Genomic DNA, 21,520 nt, shown 5'->3' on the forward strand with positions numbered 1-21,520 from the left:
TGTGGTTATGAGAATAGTCAGTTCATACCTATGTTCAGGTATCAGAAGATAAATGTTGACTGTTTGAGCGTATATAGGATAGGTGAATTTTGCTACTGGAAGTCATGATTCTTTCAGTCATGAGAATTACTTCGTGGAATCTTTGCTTTGTCTTGATATGAAATGCGATGATGTCTGAATTACTCTGAAGAATTAAATTTTTATTTTATGCAGTTTGTGTTGTGCAGATGAACCCAGAGGCTATGAGTGAGCCACCAGCTTTATTTTAGGAAATGTGCAGTCTGAGTAGAGATGTTGTCTATCTAAACATTTCTGAAGAAATGTATGGCTGATGGACTTTAAGAGGAGTGGAGCGTAATATTCTATTGTATATCTTTCCTATTCTGGGATGGAGAAGACCTACTTATCTTAATGAACCTGAGTAAATATCTGTTATTTGTGAAATACTAGTGCTGCATTAATTCAGGGAAGGGAAGATGAGAATTTGGGTTCCCTTGTGAGTCGACAGCAGTTGGAGAGAACAGAATTGTTATCAGAATAAAGATGTGAATGAAGAAGAGGTTTTTCAGACCCCAGATGAATTGCAGAAAGCTTTGACCATGAGCAAAGTTCCAAGATCTATGTACTGCTTCTCTGTACTTTTAGTCCAGTTGTAAAGTTGGATGAAAACCACAGGAAACAAAAGGAATCCAGACTTAATGAGGACTCAGACCTTCAGGAATGAATGTGTGTCCACTTCCAAGATACAGAACTCTGACCTGCTGTGGTTCTGGGAGAGATGAGAATACACAGGTGGAGGAAGGAAGCCGCAGATCTCACTTCCTGCCTGTAACCAAAAGTAGGAAAAGGACTGTGTTAGTTTTGTATATTTTTTTCTTTCTTGTCATGTCATTTGTATTATGTATTTTCTTTCTTCTTCTTCTTACCAATGTGATTTTACAGAAGTTGTCCATGGTAATATTTCAAATGTAATCTCTAGGTAACAGAATAGTGAAATGATTGTGGCTGGACTTAAGAAACTAAATATAACTATTAATTCAATGCTTGGGACTGCCTATCTTTTCCATTTTGGGGAAAGAGTGAAAAGCTTTTCATTTGTAGGTGTAGCCATGTAGATGGGTGAAAATGTGGAGTTATGTTGTTATATGGAAGTTCCAATGTGAACAAAATGGTGTATGGGGAAGCTGAGGATCTAGAGGTGTGAAATCTGCCCATTATCTGTTCTTTGACTTTTGATTCAAATCTACCCTCTATGTGCCCTTCTTGTTGACACTGGATGTCATAAACGTTTCAGTTTTGCCATGCGGCACTTTTGGCACAGCCTTTGTCAGTCAGTGCACTGTTAGGTTTGGCTAGCAATCCCCGAGATGGCGAATAGAAAGATTACTCCAGACACCTTTGTAGGAGAAAGGAGAGGCATGGTGATTAGTTTTAGGGCCAATTTAATGTTAAAACCTGTTTAACTATTAGGGCCTGCTTAGCCAGAGCAACTCCATATTGCCTAGGTAGCCGTATTGTTGTTTACATCCATGGACTTCATTCCGGGAATAAATGCCCCAGTAGTTCCTGGTATGGTTCCGGGTATCAATTCTGGGAGTAAACAGCTTAACAATAGAAGCCACATAACTTGGGTCTGCGGATATGCCCTATAAAATCAGCCTGTGAGATCAGGAGGGGGTCTCTTCAGAGGTGGCCCTGGCCAGTCAGTCTGACTTCTAATGCTTGGCATAGAATAAGGCTTGGAGAACTTTCACTTTGTCTCAGTCTCGTTCCTTTGATAAAGGACCCCCAAAATTAGAAGCTCCAGTGGTAAAAGGCCTCGTACTAAGCTTTGTCCCCACTTTCATTGGGTTCATATCAATACACCAAGCACAAGCACAAAGTAAGGAGGAAAGTGTAGCCTTAATGGTCAGGATATTAATAAGTGGGGCCATGTGTGGTAAGGGCAAGGAGGCTAGGAGTTTATGAAGTACATGAGCACCACATGTGCCTGTTTTTCCTTGAAATTTAAACATTTACTCCCTACATGAAAACTTTGAGCTACAGTAAGAATCTGGCCACTTTCAGTCAAGAATCTTCAAAGGAGGCCAGTGTTCTGGGCATCCTCCTTTGTTTTTCAGTTGGTTTCATCCACGGAGGCATATACAAGTCAGATTTTGGCTGCCTCAGTACTGTGAATTTCTAGAGAGCACCAGAGGGAATACAGCAAGACGTAGCTGGGGAAAAAGCTTTCTTCTTCTTTTGCTGTGTTTTCAAAGAGGTTTTATTTATTTACTTGTCAGAGAGACAGAAAGAGTGAGCAAGCATAAGCAGGGAGAGTGGCAGGCAGAGGGAAAAGCAGGCTCCCCACTGAGCAAGGAGCCCCATGTGGGATTTGCTCCCAGAACTCTGGGATCATGACCTGAGCCAAAGTCAGATGCTTAACCCGCTGAGCCACCCAGATGTCCCACTTTCAGTGTTTTTAACCCTTGATCTTACAATGCTACTGCCAGTGGCGTGGAGAAGACCTAGCTTCTCTCGGCTTTAGGTAAATGTGTATGGCATTATAGCAGGCTACAGTTGTGCATTGTAGAAGTTCTAGAAGGCTGCCTCTCAGGGAATCTTGCCAGTTCTCTAGTGAGAGATTTCCTGCCCAGCAGCCTTGGTCTGCGGCATGTTGGTGAACTTCTTTCCCTACCTGAGGACCCCAGTTCCACCTTCACCAATAAACAGAACATCAGGCTCATTCTCTCAAATGTCTTCTGCTTTTAGAGGTAGCATCTACTTCCTGTATCTCCTACTTCTGGTTTCCTTAGAGCTTTCTTTTACTTCTCTCATAAGCAAATTTAAAACATTTGCTTAATAATTCTTTATATTACATTTTCCATGTTAAAATGAATGATGTGGTTTCTGCCTCCTGACTGGACACTGAGTGATACAAACATCTAAACTGAACTGTATCTTGGAGGAGGGCCCTGCACTGCTCAGAGTACGTGGGAAAGGTTAATATAGGAATTTTCAAGTTTATCAAAATGTTTACCCCAACAATAAAGTCATAAATATACTTTTGGGATCTTTGTACACATTTTAAATATTCTGTATGTTATTATATTATCTGACATGTTCATCTCCTCCTTCAGTATACCTCGTGGTTTTATGACACTGGATTACTTTTAGATGGGCTATGGGTATATTTCCTTTGAAATGGAGGGGAAAGGAAGGTATGGATGTGATACGAATTATCCACACAAAAAAGAGGGATCTTTTGACACTAGTGGGCCAGCTGCCCATGTAATTCCAGGAAGAATGGTTGAAACCATCATTCTTGGGAGGAGTGAGGTCAGCATCATGGCAGAATGAGTTCTTCCATTTGTCTCCCCAATTCCGTTTCAAACTAGTAGGATTCCAAAACCCAACAAAGGTTCCTCTGCACAGCACACCAGACACCAAAGAGATCCATCCATGTTTTCATCGGAGATGGTATGGCTTTTTCTTTAGGAGACCAGAGCCCAGGCAGCTTGGTGGGACCTGTTACCCTGGCTTCTACAGTGGTGGTAACACTCACCTGTGACTCCTGTAGCCGAGAAGGTGAGGGTGGAAAGGGGTGAGTGAAACGCTACTTGGCCCTGTGGGCTGTGGATGGAGGACCCCCTAGCTATGAAGCCACAGAGCAGGGTCCTCTGAGGTAGGACATCTGTGACCAGGAGGGGACAGTTGGGGGAAGGAAAAGGCAAGGAAGGAAGACAGAGAAGAAGAAATACTTTATGCACTGTCTGCCCTGAAGTTCAGCAAGAGAACTCTGAGCTCCGTGGGACTCTGGAGCTTGAGGTTCCTCCTCCTGAAGTGTGGAGCATGCCCCAAGCCCAGGGGCTTAGTACATGCTGCCCCTAGTCAGTTGTCAGCCCCCTACTTGTTTTTTTTTTTTCCTTTTATCATTCTTTTAAAATTCATTTTCAGCATAGCAGTATTCATTGTTTTTGTACCACACCCAGTGCTCCATGCAACCCGTGCCCTCTCTAATACCCACCACCTGGTTCCACCAACCTCCCACCCCCCCACCTCTTCAAACCCTTCAGATTGTTTTTCAGAGCCCATAGTCTTTCGTTGTTCACCTCCCCTTCCCCTACTTGTTTTTTATATTGAGCCTGGTCTAAATCACCAGGGCTGCTCTGGGAAGAGAAACCAAACACTTGTGCTCTTCTGCCACCTGCTGTAATACTAAGGAAGGGTCTCTAACTGCCCATCTATGAACTGTTAGAATTCAAGTTAATAAATCTTGACCTACATGAAAAATGTGTTGGCTACTTCAAATGGTCTGGCAGAGGAAAATCTCAGGAAAGACCATGAAAAATTGTGGTGATATGATCTTGCTAAAAGAAAATGACTGTTCTCCTGCTACCAAACCTAAATTAAACTTTGTTTTATTGGATGTTTGTGATAAGCGGGTTTAATCCTTTCCTTCAACTGGCACATTATGAAATCACACTTAATTTTACTGTAGCCCATGTTTTATGGCATGTTTTCTGGAACTACTCAAAAGACCTTGAAGCAACTAAACATAAGATGTATTATATGGCTGTGAAAGTAGAAAGTATATATTAATCCTACTTCCATAAAGATAATTTATTTTGAGCAAGAAAAATCATTCATGGACAATGAGCAGTGTTTGTAGATAAAGCAGCTGGAATTTGAGTCTGCTGAGCAGGGGGGAGGGCAGTGAAGCCTGCTGTTTGGTGTTTTTCCTGCAGAGTCTTCAGGTGTCCCTCCAAGGTCCTTCAGGAAAACCTTCCCTGTGCTTTGTCATTCCTTCCCCTCCCCTCCCAACAGGGGATCCAGGGGCTGCATTCAGGGGAGATAAGCTTTCTGGCCCAATCATGCTGGGCCATGTCTGAGTCCAAGGTCCCCTTCCTGTTCCTCTTTCACCCTGAGTTGTGTGGAGCTGGGGCTGGGCTGGGCTTGAGGACTGGGGCATATGAGGGTATGGGGAGCAGTGTCCCTACAGCTCCAGCCCTCCCTCCTCCGGGAAGTTCCTGGATGAAACGTTACTAGATGGCAGGACTCCTGTCTTCCTTCATCTCTGCATGTGTGAGAATGAAGTGTCAGAAGTAAAACTTGTGTAGTCCAGTTCCTGGAGCTTAGTAGGTACTCAATAAAATTTGGCTTTCTTCCCTCTGACTTTTTGCAAAATTCCACTATGTTCTCAGGCCTTGAGGAATCTTCCCATTGGGCAGAGATTGGTGGTGGCAGTGGAGGGTGGACCTAGAGGATGATATTGGCCCTTATCTGTTTTGCTTCACTTGAGATGGATTTTCCCAATATTCCTGAGTCTAAGTGGATATTGGCAGAATAGACCTTTGGGGATGATAACGTGGAATGTATTAAGGTATATGTAGAAGCCCCAGGTTTGCCCAGAGTTTAATATCTCAGACCAGACATCTGGGTGGAAATAATCACTCCCATGCACCAACGGGTCCATCAGTCTTTGCTTCATGAAAACAGATAGAGTGGATCATTCAGAACAACTGAGAGTGAACACAGGCTTCGAGAGGCTTTGCTGGGTGTGTGGTTGTGGAACTTTGAGACATTGGTTTCCTCACCCGGAGAATGAAGACAATAATGACAACAACCTGGCAGAAGTGGGGCCAGGGAGGCTCTAGCCCAAACTGGTGTCTTAACACCAGTCACTTAACACGTGAACACCCAAGCACTGGTCGGGCATGAGGGAGCAAACAAGGTGGTTGAGTCTGACATATTTCTAGCACTGGAAGTGCTCCCTGATATATTTCTAGCCCACTAGAGCTGAATATATGTTTGGGGTAGGAAGATCAAAAGAGCGGGAAGTTGGTGCAGTTGTTGCATACACCCAGCGGCTGACTTGTTTAAGTCAGAGTTAAATCTTCCTGTTTCGAGAAAAGGTGGATATCCAGGATCCATAAAGAACTCCTCAAACTCAACACACACAAAACAGACAATCACATAAAAAAAAAATGGGCAGAAGATATGAACAGACACTTCTCCAATGAAGACATACAAATGGCTATCAGACACATGAAAAAATGTTCATCATCACTAGCCATCAGGGAGATTCAAATTAAAACCACATTGAGATATCACCTTACACCAGTTAGAATGGCCAAAATTAGCAAGACAGGAAACAACATGTGTTGGAGAGGATGTGGAGAAAGGGGAACCCTCTGACACTTTTGGTGGGAATGCAAGTTGGTGCAGCCACTTTGGAGAACAGTGTGGAGATTCCTCAAGAAATTAAAAATAGAGCTTCCCTAGGACCCTGCCATTGCACTACTGGGTATTTACCCCAAAGATACAGATGTAGTGAAAAGAAGGGCCATCTGTGTACCCCAATGTTTATAGCAGCAATGGACATGGTCGCCAAACTGTGGAAGGAACCAGGATGCCCTTCAATGGACGAATGGGTAAGAAAGAGGTGGTCCATATACACTATGGAGTATGATGCCTCCATCAGAAAGGATGAATACCCAACTTTTGTGGCAACATGGATGGGACTGGAAGAAATTATACTGAGTGAAATAAGTTAAGCAGAGAGAGTCAATTATCATATGTTTTCACTTATTTGTGGAGCATAACAAATAACATGGAGGACATAGGGAGATGGAGAGGAGAAGGGAGTTGAGGGAAATTGGAAGGGGAGGTGAACCATGAGAGACTATGGACCCTGGAAAAACAACCTGATGGTTTTGAAGGGGCCGGGGGTAGGAGGTGGGGGGCACCAGGTGGTGGGTATTGGGGAGGGCACGTATTGCATGGAGCACTGGGTGTGGTGCAAAAACAATGAATACTGTTACGCTGAAAATAAAAACAAACAAACAAACAAACAAAAATAAATAAATAAAAAATTTTAAAAAATTAAAAAAAAAAAGAAATTAAACACATAAGAAGAATCCCAGAAGTGCAAAATAAGGGCAGGGGAGTATGACAGTTCTTTAATGAGTTTATGTCTTATAATGTAAAAAATGTGAATTTCACTATTAAAAGTATTAAAATAATTCTCTTTATTTTTTGTTTCCTGGTTTTATTGGCTTTTTCTTTCCTGGCTTTACTGGTACTTGTATTTCACAAATATTTATAGGGTACTGAGTACATGTTAGGTGCTACTCTGTGCACAAAGCAGCCTCTATCTTTACAGAGCTTACATTCTGGCAGGGACAGCAAGTTTGAAATACCACAATGGCATACAGTCTATGTCTGTTAGAGAAGTGGAGAGCATGGGACAAGGACATAGAGCAGGTGCAGCAGTCAGGGCTGTAGGTTGTCAAGTGGCCGTCAGCAGTGCCCCATAAGGTGGTCACTGTATGCTGTGAGATTGCAACAAAGACATGGAGTAGGTGGGAGGAGCCTGTCTGGATCCCATGGGAAGAACTTCTCCACGGTGAGGAGTAGCCAGAGAAAGCTGTTGGTGTACCTGGGTGTTCAAGGAGAAGAGGAGGTGAGTGTTGGCCTGAGCAGAGTGAATGATGGGGAGAGAAGCAGGAGTTGGGGATCAGAGAGCAGGGAGGGTCTTCCTTAATGGGCTCGGGATCACTTGGGCAACTGCAGAATCATTGAAGTGCTTTGGTAGAGGATGGACATGGTTTTGCTTACAGGTTTAAAGGTTCACAGACATTGACTGGAGGGAGGATGTCACAGGGAGACTAGTAATTGTCATCCCCCTGGTAAGACAGTGACTCAGCCAAATTTGAGTAGCACAGGAGCTGAGAAGTCAGTATTTGGTTGTAGGTGGGGTTTGTCCTGCCAAAGTGTCCTGCTGTGACATATCTACCAGGTCTCAGAAGACTAAGGCCTGCGAGGGGCTGGGGGCAGTGGGATGAACCTTCTTTGGACACAGGTTGTGATTTGCGTTCTGTGAACAGTGGAGTGAAGGCAGGTTTTAATGGAAGTAACTGTGAGGTCTAGTGTCTAGCACACATATAATTCAGTAGAAGAAAAAGACATGGGCAAAAACAATAACTTTAGGAGTGGGTGTAGGGAAGTTGCAGGTGTGATGCAATGAATAGGATGTTACCACTAGGCCACAGTAGTGCTCTTTAGTGAGTTTTCAGTCTTGTCCTTAGAGGAGGCAGGTTAGAGCTGTGGTTCTCAGAGTGTGGTCCCTGGAACATCAGTATAAGCTTCTCACCACCTCCTTAGAAATGCACATTCTTGGACCCACTCCAGACCTACTGAACCAGGAGGCCTTGGGGTAGAGCCCAGTTGTCTGTGTTTAAGAGGGCTTCCTGGTGATTGTGATGCCTGTGGAAGGTTAGACCTACAAAGTTAGAGAGTCCTTCACCGAAGGGCCTGGAGTCAGGAGCACAGGCTGCTGAGGAGTCGCTTTGACACCATTTGTGTGTTTCAAAATTGTAGGATAAAATTGTTCCATTAGGAATTGTCACAGCTGAATCCCTAAGTCAGGGCCTCCCTCCTGACAGCGTGTTCCCTTCCCTGTCCTGCATCTGTCCAGCTTTCTCACTCCTATATCTGTGTCCACAGAGGAGTTTATGGTGATTGGCCCCTCAGAACTCATTTTGGCAGTGTTAGGTGAGGACATCATGCTGCCATGTCGTGTGTCCCCGGCCAGTGATGTGGAGAATATGGAGCTGCGGTGGTTCTGCTCCAAGTTCGCAGAAGCAGTGTTCATCTATCAAAACCAACGGGAGCAGAGAGAAGAGCAGTTGGCTCAGTACAGAGGGCGAACCTCACTGGTGAATGATTTCCTCACCCAGGAGGAGGCTGCTGTGCGCATCCACAATATCCAGGCTTTCGACAATGGGCTGTATACCTGCTTCTTTTGAATGGGAATCTTCTATGAAGAGGCTGGTTTGGAACTGAAGGTGGCAGTTGGGTGCTGATTGATATTTAGAGACCTGCAGTATTGGAATTCGGATCCACCTCAGGGTCTAAGTTAATAGCCCTCAATTTATAAAGAGGTAAAATGGGTCTTTCACTCTTCACTTATTCAGTTTAAATATATAGGACTCCTGGTACGTGATAGCTATTTTTCTCTGCACCTGGATATCTCAGTGTAACAAATAAAGGTCCTTGCCCTGTAAGATTTATATGATACAGACAATAAATAGCCAAATAGATAGGTTATAGACACTGTTAGATGGTGGTGAGTAGAGATTTAGCCAAATAAATATTTTAGGGGTGAGAGTCCAAGCAGAAGAACAACCCATGTGAGACACCTGAGGGAGGAGTGTGGCTGGTGAGTCTGGGCAGAGAGAGAGGCCACATGATTGGTGTGGAGGTGAATAGGATGGTGGTGGGAAGTGAGTATGCAGAATATAGAGGTGTTCCTGGTCCAGGTGCACAGAGAAGGGATTTATCAGGAGAAGCCCATGAGTAACGCACACTTAAGCAGATATTTGAGTGAAGCAGACAGTGTTCTGAAATGGCCTCCTGGTTGATGGGTCTGTGTGGGGCATACATAGCATGGTGATTGTGGGTCTGAGCAGTCAACCCAACTGTCCTGGGAATGGAGTGTGTACTCCCTGAAGGGTGCAGATGGTGGTATTGGGGAGGAAGTGGATAGGAGTTTTGTTTGCGGGGTAGTGGGGGTGGTAATACCAGACCATCAAAGGCTTCATGTGCTCTTATGCCATTTAGATGCAGGGCTGAGGGAATTTTCAACAGAGCAGTGGAGCGAGGTGTGTGAGGGCAGGTTTGCTTTGGTAGCTGTGATGGAAGGTGTATGGAAGGATTTGAGTCTGAAGCATCTGTGCGGAATCCTGGCACAGCTAAACCAGAGATGTGGATATTAGGGAGCAAGTTCAGGAGGTATGTAGGTTGGTGGAAGTGATGACCGAGTGGCAGTGGGTGTGCCTGCAGATGCCCTGGAGAGTGTGTGGCCATAGAGGCCACTCTTGTGGTGAGGGACAGCTCTGCAGAAAATGTGTCCTGCTCAGTCCTCAACCCCATCCTAGGCCAGGAGAAGGCAATGGCCATTTTCATCCCAGGTCAGTACTACTTCCCACTCCTAGAAGTGTGGGATTATCTGGTTGGGGGTCCCTGTATGTGCTGGGCTGGGCCATCCCGAGCAGTGCCCTGATGAGGTGTCTGACTGGACACAGAACCATTCTTCCCTCGAGTTCTCCCTGGAAGCTGGCTTTCATGGTGATCCTGACTGTGCTGATGCTCCTACTCCTTGGGGCTGTCTTCTACATCATGAGAGAACATACAGCAAAGCTCAAGGATATGCAGGAATGGGAGAAACTGCAGAGACAAGGAGAAGGACCAGCAGATAAAGGAGGAGGCACTAAAGGCCAGAGGTAAGGCAGGGCAGGGTCAAGACAGACAAGTGTGGAAACTGGTGCAGAGGAGAAGTGGACAGTAGGCCCTTGGCCAGGAGCAGGGTCTGAAGAGGACCAGAGAGGACAGGTGGGGCTGTGGAGGCTCAAGGGGTCTGGAGTTAGATCTTCATGGAGACATATAGATGCTCTTGTGTGTTTTCCAGGTACAGTCTTTGGTGCTCTTAGTGATGGGAGTTTATGTGTATTTTTCACTTTTTTTTCAGATGAACTCCAGGCCGATATTGGTACATTGTTTCCTTTTCCCAGAAGTTTCTGTGTCACATTTGTAGGAGACATTCTGGTTCTCAGCTCACCTGTTTCCTGTGTTGCCTTTCAGACTGGAGGAAATCTGTTTACCTGGCCGGTGAGTGACTGTCCGAATATCCTTGGGTCTCTTGCCCCCTAAGCCATAGTGTCCCCTCTCTGTTTCATGCAGAGACATGAGGACCTGTCCCTGGTGCAGAAGTGGAAACTGGTGGGAGGCAGAACTTGCTCCATGGGCTTTCCCCATCTGGGCTATTGTTTCGCACATGGTGCTTTGAAACCTGGAATGACGGTGGTCACAGGAGTCTGTCGTGCATCTTGGGTTTCTACCCACCTCCTTTGTAGCTTTTCAGCCTTCAATGCAACTAGTTCTCAGTTATCCTGAATACTCTGGAATATTTTAGAGAAACTATATAAATAAATGTGGTCATTAAATTTAGGAGTGTGATTTCTTCACATAACACCATCGTGGGAGAATCTTTCCTCCGCATTTCCTGGAGGTACTGATCACAAAGTGTTGGGTAGAGGACTGGGCAGAGCTTTGGTGGGAATGTCGTGGGATAAGTTGTCAGTGGTCCAGTGATGAGTTTTCTGAGAACGTTTGGCCACTTTTCCCTAGAGCTCACCTAACATCCCGGTCCATATTTCATCTCCCCTTTTGTGTTATTTCCCATATCTCTCTTTTCTGGAAATCATTGGATGTAATAATAACTTCTTACATTCCTGGAATAATGTATACTTTATTCCATAAAACATTTTCTTACATTGTATGATTTTTGACCTTTAAAGCAAATTGAAAGCAGATGGAATAAAAATTTTGTCTTTTTTTTTTCAAGTGAAAATTTCTTTATTTTGGGATGCAATTGATATTTGTATTCATTTCACAAAAATTCTGTGGATGAAATTTGTTAGTATTATGCATTTTCTTTTGTTAATCAAGAATGGTTGGACATAGTGTATTGTTCTTTGAAGGAATACTATTTTTTATTGAAAATTTATTGAAATGCACATTTTGACTTATTGCTGAATACCCCTGCACCCCTTAAAAAAGGATGAAACAGATTTAGATGTTGACTGTATTTATGCTGAGTACCTCTCACACTGCTACCAATTTTTTTAAACATGAAATTTCTTTAGATATTAAAATTCTTCTCCACTGGCTCTAGGAGATCTACCTGACTTTTACGGGTTCAGTGTTTCCACAGATATCTATTCACTTCTCTGCCGGTCCTACCTTTCAGAAAGTAGTCAATTTTCTGTTTCTAGAATTGCTGTTCTTCTTCTCTTCGATCTCCCATTGGATTTGTAGGTGTTCAGAATGGTTTGATAAGCTATATAGCTATATAGCTGATCTCCTGCTACCTGATGTAGTCTCAGCCTGCTACTTCTCCGCCATCTTGACTCCTCTCAAAAGTTCTTTTGATTTTTATTTTAACTGTCATTTTGATGGTTTTGCTATTCAACTACATTTTCTTTCTTTTTTTTTGTTTTTAATTTCTTTTCAGTGTTCCAGAATTCATTGTTTATGCACCACACCCAGTTCCATGCAGTATGTGCCCTCCATAATACACACCACCAGGCTCGCCCAACCTCCTACCCCTCTCTCCTCCAAAACCCTCAGTTTGTTTCTCAGTGTTTTTATTTTTAATGTTGTGGTTTTTAAGACTCAGGACAATAACTTGGCAAAGGTCATACAGTAGCAACAGGCAGGCATGGAACTTAGCCTGCAATGCCGGCTCTCTGAGCTGTGGTCCAGGGAATTTCCCAAAACATCCTATTGTTTGCCCATGTCAGAAGGGTATCTTCTCTCTAGGCTCTTTCCTTACTCTGTTATAGTGTCACCTGTAGCACAGAGAGGATTCAAGTGCCAGTAGATCAATACTATTCAGACTTGTTCTGGCTCATGTGTCACCAGGGTGTCTTCCCTTTCAGCCCTGAAGAAGGCAAAACTATCTGCAGGTAAGTGACTCAGTTTCCTGTGGCTTTACCTCCCCAGCCTCCACTGTGCCACCTTCTCTGTCATTGGACCGCACACCAGGATGGGGTTGATGTCCCTGATCTCCTTGTTATGTTTGTTGTGTCCTTCTGAATACTGCAGGGACTGTCCTTGGGAACACAGATCTGCCTCTATTCTGACCCATCCTCTACTGTAGGTTGCTGTTAGAATTAGCAACACCCTCTGGATACACCTTGTTCAACAGAGAGTTTTGTTGGTCCAGTGACAACAGAGTGGTCATTTGTAAGGGCAGTTGGACCATGGCATTGACGATGTACTTCAGAATTTGCTATCTCTGGAAGATTTCAGAAATCAAGCTTTTCTGCTTAGGACTTAGGTCTTCCTTAAGGGATCATTTTTTCTGAATCCATTTTACCCTGAAATTCATATCTCTTTTTGGATCTTGCTTTGGTTTTCCTGTTTTTTTTTTTTGTTTGTTTGTTTGTTTGTTTTTTGTTGTTGTTGTTGTTGTTTTTTTTTGCTGTTTCTCTGGAGTAATGGTCTTCATTTTGCTTCTGCATGCTCTGACTCTTGTCCAAGCCAGGTATCTTCCTCTAAACCTTCATGGTTGTTTTGGAAGTAGTTATCTTTAGCTTAGCTGTTCTGATTCTCATATCCAGAGCCTCCAGGATATTTAGGGAGTCCTGGTAGTAGGTTTGTGAGATACTCACCATTATAAACAAAATCCTATGTATGTGTTTGTATTACAGCATTAAGAAATTTTTTAAAGGACAGTAACATATAATTGTTCACAACCATTATCTCTCCTTTTAAGAGAATTCTGGATTTACCTGATGGGCTCAGTACTGGTTAGATTTATTAGGGGCAATGTGTGAGGATTTCAATAAGAGAAGCTCAGAGAGTGAAAATTGTTTACCAGAGAACATTTGGGAGTAAATCAGGGATAGAAAAGGTGATTGGAGATGAGAGGAGGAGATGAGAAGGAAAGTAGAGAACCTGTGATTCCTCTCAGAGACACTTTGGGTAGCTGAGACTGGAAGAGACACTTTGGGTGGCTTTGGGTAGAAGACAGACCACAAATGACAGCCATGGTGGTTAGAGTGGGAAGTACACAGAGGACATGCAAGTTATTGGGTGTGGAAAAAATAAAAAACTCCTTGGTACATGTTTGAGAGATTTCTGAAAAGACTTATATTTATTTTAAGGTGTTTGGAAGTAATTTTCTAACTGGGTTCACTTCACATAATGAGGCCATCTCACCGTTCCAGTTGTAGTTGGGGGAGGAGTGTGATCCTTGGGTTGCTAATGCTATGAAAAGTTATCCAGAGCACCCTCTGGCAATGGGGTGGGTTATGAATCTGGGCCTTTTCTGTCCTGACTCCTTGTATTTATAATCAGGGACACAGTCGGTGAGAACAGAAAAGGGGAAACCAGGGGTGTAAGAGTCTATGGGGACCAGGTGTGTGAGGAAAATTCTTTAGAGAGATTCACTGAATCTTGGGACTTACCTGTTAAAATGTGGATTAAATAGTCTTCTTTAAGCATCACCCCATTCTCTACTGGATTGAAATGTCTGTGTTTTAAAGTGTACCTTACATGTGTTCTTTTTATTTTGTAAGGACAGACATACTTAGAGTAGAATTATCACTTTCACGTTGGTGCGCTCATAATGTGATGGGAACAAATGTCTAATCTGATCTTATTAATGAAATTGGAAGAATAATTTCTAATGAGCAGCTTGCTCTGGGAATGAGGTGAAGAATGTGCTTGGATCACAGAAGTGCACAGCATAGCTCTAGGTTCACTGTAGAGTCTCAGAATGGAACACCAACTCCCTTTCTCCTCTTCTTTCTTTTCCTCCTCCTGATTCCTCTTCTTTGCTAATCTGTGTCAGTTGTCATACAGAAATACAGAGTTTGCTGTCAGCTAATGTCTTAGTGAAGAACAAGTAAAGTTCCCTTTTCTCAAAATGTGACATGACCACCCACTTCATGTGATCTGTAGGTATAAGCAAATCATCAGAGCCGGACATACTACTTTACTGAATTAACCTGTGGGAGAATAAGGGTCCCATGTTGTCAGCAAATATTCAAGAAAGTGTCCCATTCTTGTTTTATACTCGTTCTAATTTTGTTCTGGAGTCTTTGTCCTATTGAAGGTAACAGCTTTACCATGCAGACTTTTCAGGGTCTTATGACAGATATACATTTGCTGGGATCAGTTAACTTCTTTTCTTCTTCCCAAAAGGGAGTATGAAGGTTGGAGGAGTTTACGCTTTGTGTCACTGAGGGACAGGGTCCCTGTATTCTTCTCTTGCTCATTTCAGGACCTCATTTTATAAAGGGTAGCTTGATATGGTCCTTAGGATAATTGGGTTTGAGGTTCCATCTAGGTTTCTGGAAAAATTGTTATTCTACCCCTGCCCCATTCATATCTCCAGTTCCTTAATCTTACTCACATCTGTAAAGTCCTCTCTGCCAAAACATATTCACAGTTTCTGGGGCATAGGACACAGCCATACTTGGGGGCTGATCATGTGTGGTGTCTCCTGCTGTTTTTGATCTCTCTAGGTGATTATAGGGAGAATGCAGATGACTAGACCAATATTTTTGGGTTTCCCCTTACACACAGGGATATTTTTCCTTGTAATACTCTATGATATAGGGAAGCAAATTCATTACTTTCTTTCACTAGATGTAAGTCTTTCTTGCTTTGAACTTTTCTCTCTCCTTCCTTGAATCTTCTCCATTACCTCTTGATGGGGCAAGATTTCTCTGGTGACATGTCCTGAACTCTCCTCAGCCATGGCTGAGAGTCATCCTCCAAGTGCAGTTCCTCCCAGTTGTATTGCTCTACCATGGTTTTGAATCAATCTGCAAGTTCAGTTCAGCCAGTTCGTTATAAGTAAATGGAGGCCTCAGAAATTTTGATCTCCTCAGTTCTTTCTCAAGAAAACTTAGTTTTCAGGATGGATGTGTGGCTAGGGACTGAGAAAGAATATTTTGATAATGAAATCTGTGCAAAAAGTCTTCTTTTTAGGACAGTACCCAGGCCCTCAATGGTGTTAAGCTTTATGGCTTGGGTTGCATGGGAATACTGTAGCATGATGGCTGTGGGTGTATGAGAGAGAGTGTTAGCATGTGTGTGTGTGAGAGAGGAGAGAATGAGAGAGAGAGAGAGAGAAAGATTGTGAGTGAAAAATAAATTCATCAGGTGAATGCTTCCAAAACATTTTTCCCTATAACTCTTGGTTCAGTGTATTTCAGAGATAGGTATCAACACTGGTCTCCTCAAGTCTCTGATTTGTTGTTCACATTTGTGCAATGTGGTTTTCTTGTAGATTGGTGGAAGGAGAAATTCCAGACCTGTGAGTTACTTCTGCTGTTTGGGTGCTGCTACGGCTATCCCATGGCTGCTGACATCTCCTTCAGCTTTCGGTGGTGATACAGATGCTGGCATCATCAATGGTGGTGGGGTGGGATGGGGTGGTGAAAGTCATGTAGCTGAGATTACTGGGTGTGGCTGATACTGGATATAAGTGGGTATTCTTTAGTGTTGGAGTCCTGTCTGGCCCTCAAGTGCGCTGTGACATGTCTAACCCCCAGATCAGTCTTATGCTTACTTCTTTCTGTTGGAGGCTGTGTGCTTGAGGCAGAAGGCTCTTATCTCATGAGGTTTAGCCCTCCCTGCATGCAGCTAGGTGTCTGGGGGTGGGGTGGTGGTTGTGTGCCTTGTTATGTGGTAGGGCAAGTCCTTGAATGATTGGTAACTGTCTCTGCCCTGACTGTCAGTCTGGATCCAGAGTCTGCCAATGAAAGCCTTGCTGTCTCTGATGTGTGACCTTCAAGAACTCATCCAAGGGCTCAGATGATGGGGTCTATAGTGTCTTGGGTCATGAAGGCATCACATCAGGGTGCTGTTACTGGGAGATGGAGATCAGGAATGCAGAAAGAAGTGAGTGGGGCCTGGGGGTCTGTAGGAGTGATCTGGAGAGGAAAGGCTGGTACCAGGAATACCCAGACAAGGGGTTCTGGGTTGTGGGGATGTATGAAAATACATTCTGTTCCCTCCCTGCTAATGGAGAACACATTGTGTCAATTCCCCGGAGGGTAGGGGTTTTCCTGGACCTGAAGGAAGGGGATGTCTCATTCTACAACATGACTGATGGTTCCCACCTTTTCTCCTTCTCTCTCGCTTCCTCCTCTGGGACTGTGTTTCCATACTTCAGGTTGAGGTCAGGAGATGTGTCCCTGACCATCTCCTCTGGGGGGTGGGCCTGTGCAGACCCCAGTACCCATTAACAACCCTCCTTGTTCTTCAGAGGAGGCTGTGAGCCGCTCAGGGCAGGGGTTCAGTTCAGGCTGTGGTGTTGATGGTGATCTCCCAGGGGCTGAATCTCCATTACTCCCTTGTGGTCCTGAAGCTATGTCCACATAATGCTCCAACCCTGTCCCAGATTCCTCATGGTGGCTCCTCCTGGAGCTGCGGATTCCCAGGGGTAGTAGCCTCTGAAGTTAGTTCTGAATGACCGGGTGTCTTGCCCTTCTTTTCTGGTATAGACTGCTGGGCTGAGGTTATGAGAATAGTTGGTTCATGCCTTATGCTCAGGTATTAGAAGATAACTGTTTACTTTTTCAGCTGTAATGGGGTTTGCTGAATTTTGGTATTGGAAGTCATGTTTCTTTTGATCAGGAACATTATTTCATGGATTCTTTGTATTGTTTTGATATGAAATGAGATGAGGTCTGAATTATTCTGAAAAATTAGATGGTTTTTATTTTATATAATTTGTTTGTGCAGATGAACCCAGAGACTATGGGTGGGTTACCAGCTCTATTTAGGAAATGTGCACTCTGACTAAAAACCATTGTCCATCTGAACATTTCTGAAGTAATGTATGGCTAATGGACTTGAAGAAGAGTGGAGTGTAATATTCTATTGTACATGCTTCCTATTCTGGAATGGATGAGACGTATTTATCTTAACGAACCTTAGTAAATATTTGTTTTTTCTGAAATACTGGTGCTGCATTATTTCAGGGAATGGAAAAATGAGAGTTTGGGTTTCCTTGTGAGTCAACAGCAGTTGGAAAGAACAGAACTGCTACTAGAATAAAGAGATAAATGAAGAAGAGTGTTTTCAGACCCTGGGTGAATTGCAGAAAGCTTTGACCATGAGCACAGTTCCAGGATCTATGTACTCAGTACTTCTAGTCCAATTGTAATGGTGGATGGAACCCACAGGAAACAGAAGGAAGCCAGACTGTTGAGGACTCAGACCTTAATGAATAAAGGTTTGTTGGCTCCTGAAGTAGAGAACACCGACCTGTTATGGTTCTGGATGAGAAGAGAAGACACAGAATTGGAAGTGGAAGAAGGAGGTCACTTATCTCAATTCCTGCCTGTGACCAAAAATAGGAAAAAGACTGGAGTCCCTTTGTATATTTTTTTATCTTGTCATGTAGATGTGTCATTTGTATTAATTATCTGTTGTCCTTCTCCCTTCTTACCAGTGTGATTTTATGCAAGTTGTCCATGGTAATATTTCAAATACAATCTCTAGGTAACAGAATAGTCAAATGAGTGTGGCTGAACTTAAGGAATAAATATAACTGATTCAATGCCTGAAACTGCCTGTTTGTTCCATTTTGGGGAAAGAGTGAGAACTTTTTCACTTTTAAGTGTAGCCCTGTAGATGGGTGAAAATGTGGAGTTGTTGTGTTGTTATATAGAAGCTGCAATGTGAGTAAATGGTGTATGTGGAAGTTGAGGAACTAAAAGTGTGAAATCTTCCCCTTATCAATTCATTGCCTTTTGATTCAAATCTACCCTGTATGTGCCCTACTTGTTGATACTGGAGGTCCTAAACATTTCCTTTTTGCCATGTGGCACATTTAGCACCGCCTTTGTCAGTTAGTGCACTGTTGAGTTTGGCCAGCAAACTCTGAGATGGTGAATGAAAATATTACTCTAGACACCTTCATAGGAGAAAGGAGAGGCCTGGGGATCAGACACTCTAGCAGCAAAAGGCCTCGAGCCAAGCTTTATCTCCAGTTTCATTGGGGTCATATCAATACACAAAGCACAAGCACAAAGCAAGGAGGAAAGTGTAGTCTTAATGGTCAGGACAATAATATATGGGGCAGTGTGTGAGAAGGGAAAGGAGGCTAGAAGTTCATGAAGTACATGAGCACCACAGGTGCCTGTTTCTTCTTGAAATTTATGCATATACTCCCTAGATGAGAGCCTTGAGCCACAGTAAGAATGTGGCCCTCTTAAACTGTTGGTGGGAATGCAAGTTGGTGCAGCCTCTTTGGAGAACAGTGTGGAGATTCCTCAAGAAATTAAAAATAGAGCTTCCCTATGACCCTGCAATTGCACTACTGGGTATTTACCCCAAGGATACAGATGTAGTGAAAAGAGGGCCATCTCTACCCCAATGTTTATAGCAACAATGGCCACGGTTGCCAAACTGTGGAAAGAACCAAGATGCCCTTCAATGGACGAATGGATAAGGAAGATGTGGTCCATATACACTATGGAGTATTATGCCTCCATCAGAAATGATGAATACCCAACTTTTGTAGCAACATGGACGGGACTGGAAGAGATTATGCTGAGTGAAATAAGTCAAGCAGAGAGAGCCAACTATCATATGGTTTCACTTATTTGTGGAGCATAACAAATAGCATGGAGGACATGGGGAGTTAGGAGAAGGCAGTTGGGGGAAATTGGAAGGGGAGGTGAACAATGAGAGACTATGGACTCTGAAAAACAATCTGAAGGGTTTGAAGAGGTGGGGGGGTGGGAGGTTGGGGGAACCAGGTGGTGGGTATTAGAGAGGGCATGGACTGCAATGGAGCACTGCGTGTGGTACAAAAACAATGAATACTGTTATGCTGAAAATAAATTAAAAAATGATTAAAAAAATAATAATAGAATTTATAAATAAAAATAAAATAAATAAAAGGGTGACTTGTGGTATATGGAAAAAAATAATGTGGCCGCTTTCAGACAAAAAATTTCAATGGACGCATAATATTCTGGGCCATCCTCCTTTGTTTTTCAATTAGTCTTATCCAGGGAGGTGTATACAAGTCAGATTTTGTCTATATAGACACTGAATTCCTACAGGGCACCAGATGGAACACAGCAAGATGTAGCAGGAGTAAAACCTTTTTTTTTTTTTAAGATTTTATTTATGTATTTGTCAGAGACAGATTGAGTGAGCACAAGCAGGGAGAGTGGCAGGCAGAGAGAGAAGCATACTCCCTGCTGAGCAGAGAACTCAATGCAGGACTCCATCCTAGGACCCTGGGATCATGACCTGAGCTGAAGGAAGATATCTAACTGAGTGAGCCACCTATGTGTCCCACTTTTGGTGTTGTTTACCCCTTGATCTTATGATGCTACTGACATGACCTGGAGAAGACTTAGCTTCCCTTGCCTTTGGGTGAATGAGTATAGCATTGTAGCAGGTTGTGTTATAGAGGGCTGCCTCCTAGGGAATCTTGCCAGTTCTCTAGTGAGAGTTTTCCTGCCCAACAGACTTCATCTGCAGCTTGTTGGTGAATTTCTTTCCCTGGACAAGGTGGGACAAGCTGTCCCACCTTGTCCAATAAACAGAATGTCAGTCTTATTCTTTCAAAGTTATTCCGTCTTTTGGATGCTCTACCTCAGCCCTAGATGTAATGTCTGCTTCCTATATCTTCTACTTCTGGTTTCCATAGAGCTTTCTTTTATTTCTTTCATAACTAAATACCTCTTTCTTAATAATTCTTTATATCAGATTTTCCCTGTTAACATGAGTGATGTGGTTTCTGCCTCCTGACTGGACACTGAGTGATACAAACATCTAAACTAAACTCTATCTTGGAGGAGGGCATTGCACTGCTCATAGTACGTGAGAAAGGGTAGTGGAGGAATTTTTAAATTTATCAAAACGTTTATCCCAACAATAAAGTAATAAATATACTCTTTGGGATCTTTGTATATATTTTAAATACTCTATGTGTTAATATATTATCTGACTTCATCTCCTCCTACAGTATACTTTGTGGCTTTATAACCCTGGATTACTTTTAGATGGGTTATGGGTATATTTCCTTTGAAATGGAGAGTAAAGGAAGATATGGATGTGATACGAATTATCCGCATAAAAAAGAGAAATCTTTTGAAACTAGTGGACCAGCTGCCCATGTAATTCCAGAAAGAATGGTTAAAACCATCATTCCTGGGAGAAGTGAGGTCAGCATCATCACAGAATGAGTCCTTCCATTTGTCTCCCCCTTTCTGTTTACGACTAGTAGGATTCCAAAACCCAACAAAGGTTCCTCTGCACAGCACACCAGATGCCAAAGAGATCCATCTATGTTTACATCTGAAGCAGTGTGGATTGTGTGTCATGGAGAAGAGAGCCCAGGCAGCATGGTAGGGCCTGTTACCCTGGCTTTTACAGTAGTGGTAACACTCACTGTGACTCCTGTGGCCAAGAAGGTGGGGATGAAAAGGGGTGAATAAAAGGCTACTTGGCCCTGTGGGCTATGGCTGTAGGACCCCAAAGCTATGAAACCACAAAGCAGGGTCCTCTGAGGTAGGACATCTGTGACCAGGAGGGGACAGTGGCGGGGAGGAAAAGGCAAGGGAGGGAGGCAGAGAAGAAACACTTTGAGTACTGTCTGCCCTGAGAGTTCAGCAAGAGAATTCTGAGCTCCGTGGGCCTCCTGAACTTGAAGGTCCTCCTCCTGGAGTGTGGGGCATGCCCCAACCAAAGGGGTTTAGTACATATGGGGCCCTCCAGAGTTGCCAGCCTCATTTTTTTTTTTCTTTGAGCATGGTCTATACAGACAGTAGGGTTACTCTGGAAAGAGAAACCAAAAACTTGTGCTCTTCTGGCACCTGCTGTCGTACTAAGGAAGGGCCTCTAACCTACCACCCATGAACTGGTAGAATCAAAGTTAATAAATTTCTACCTACATACAAAATGTGCTAGCTAATTCAAACTACTTGGCAGA

General features: G+C 43.4%; 2 pseudogenes; one reads left to right on the top strand and one right to left on the bottom strand.

Annotated features, from left to right (window-relative positions):
* The window catches only part of LOC125103324 (butyrophilin subfamily 3 member A3-like), a 31,277-nt pseudogene extending 14,021 nt beyond the window's left edge, over positions 1-17,256 (top strand).
* Positions 1-21,520, bottom strand: part of LOC125103325 (butyrophilin-like protein 1) — a 335,717-nt pseudogene that overhangs the window by 71,632 nt on the left and 242,565 nt on the right.

The sequence above is a fragment of the Lutra lutra genome, chromosome 6, assembly GCF_902655055.1.
Source record: "Lutra lutra chromosome 6, mLutLut1.2, whole genome shotgun sequence".
Lineage (NCBI taxonomy): Eukaryota > Metazoa > Chordata > Mammalia > Carnivora > Mustelidae > Lutra > Lutra lutra.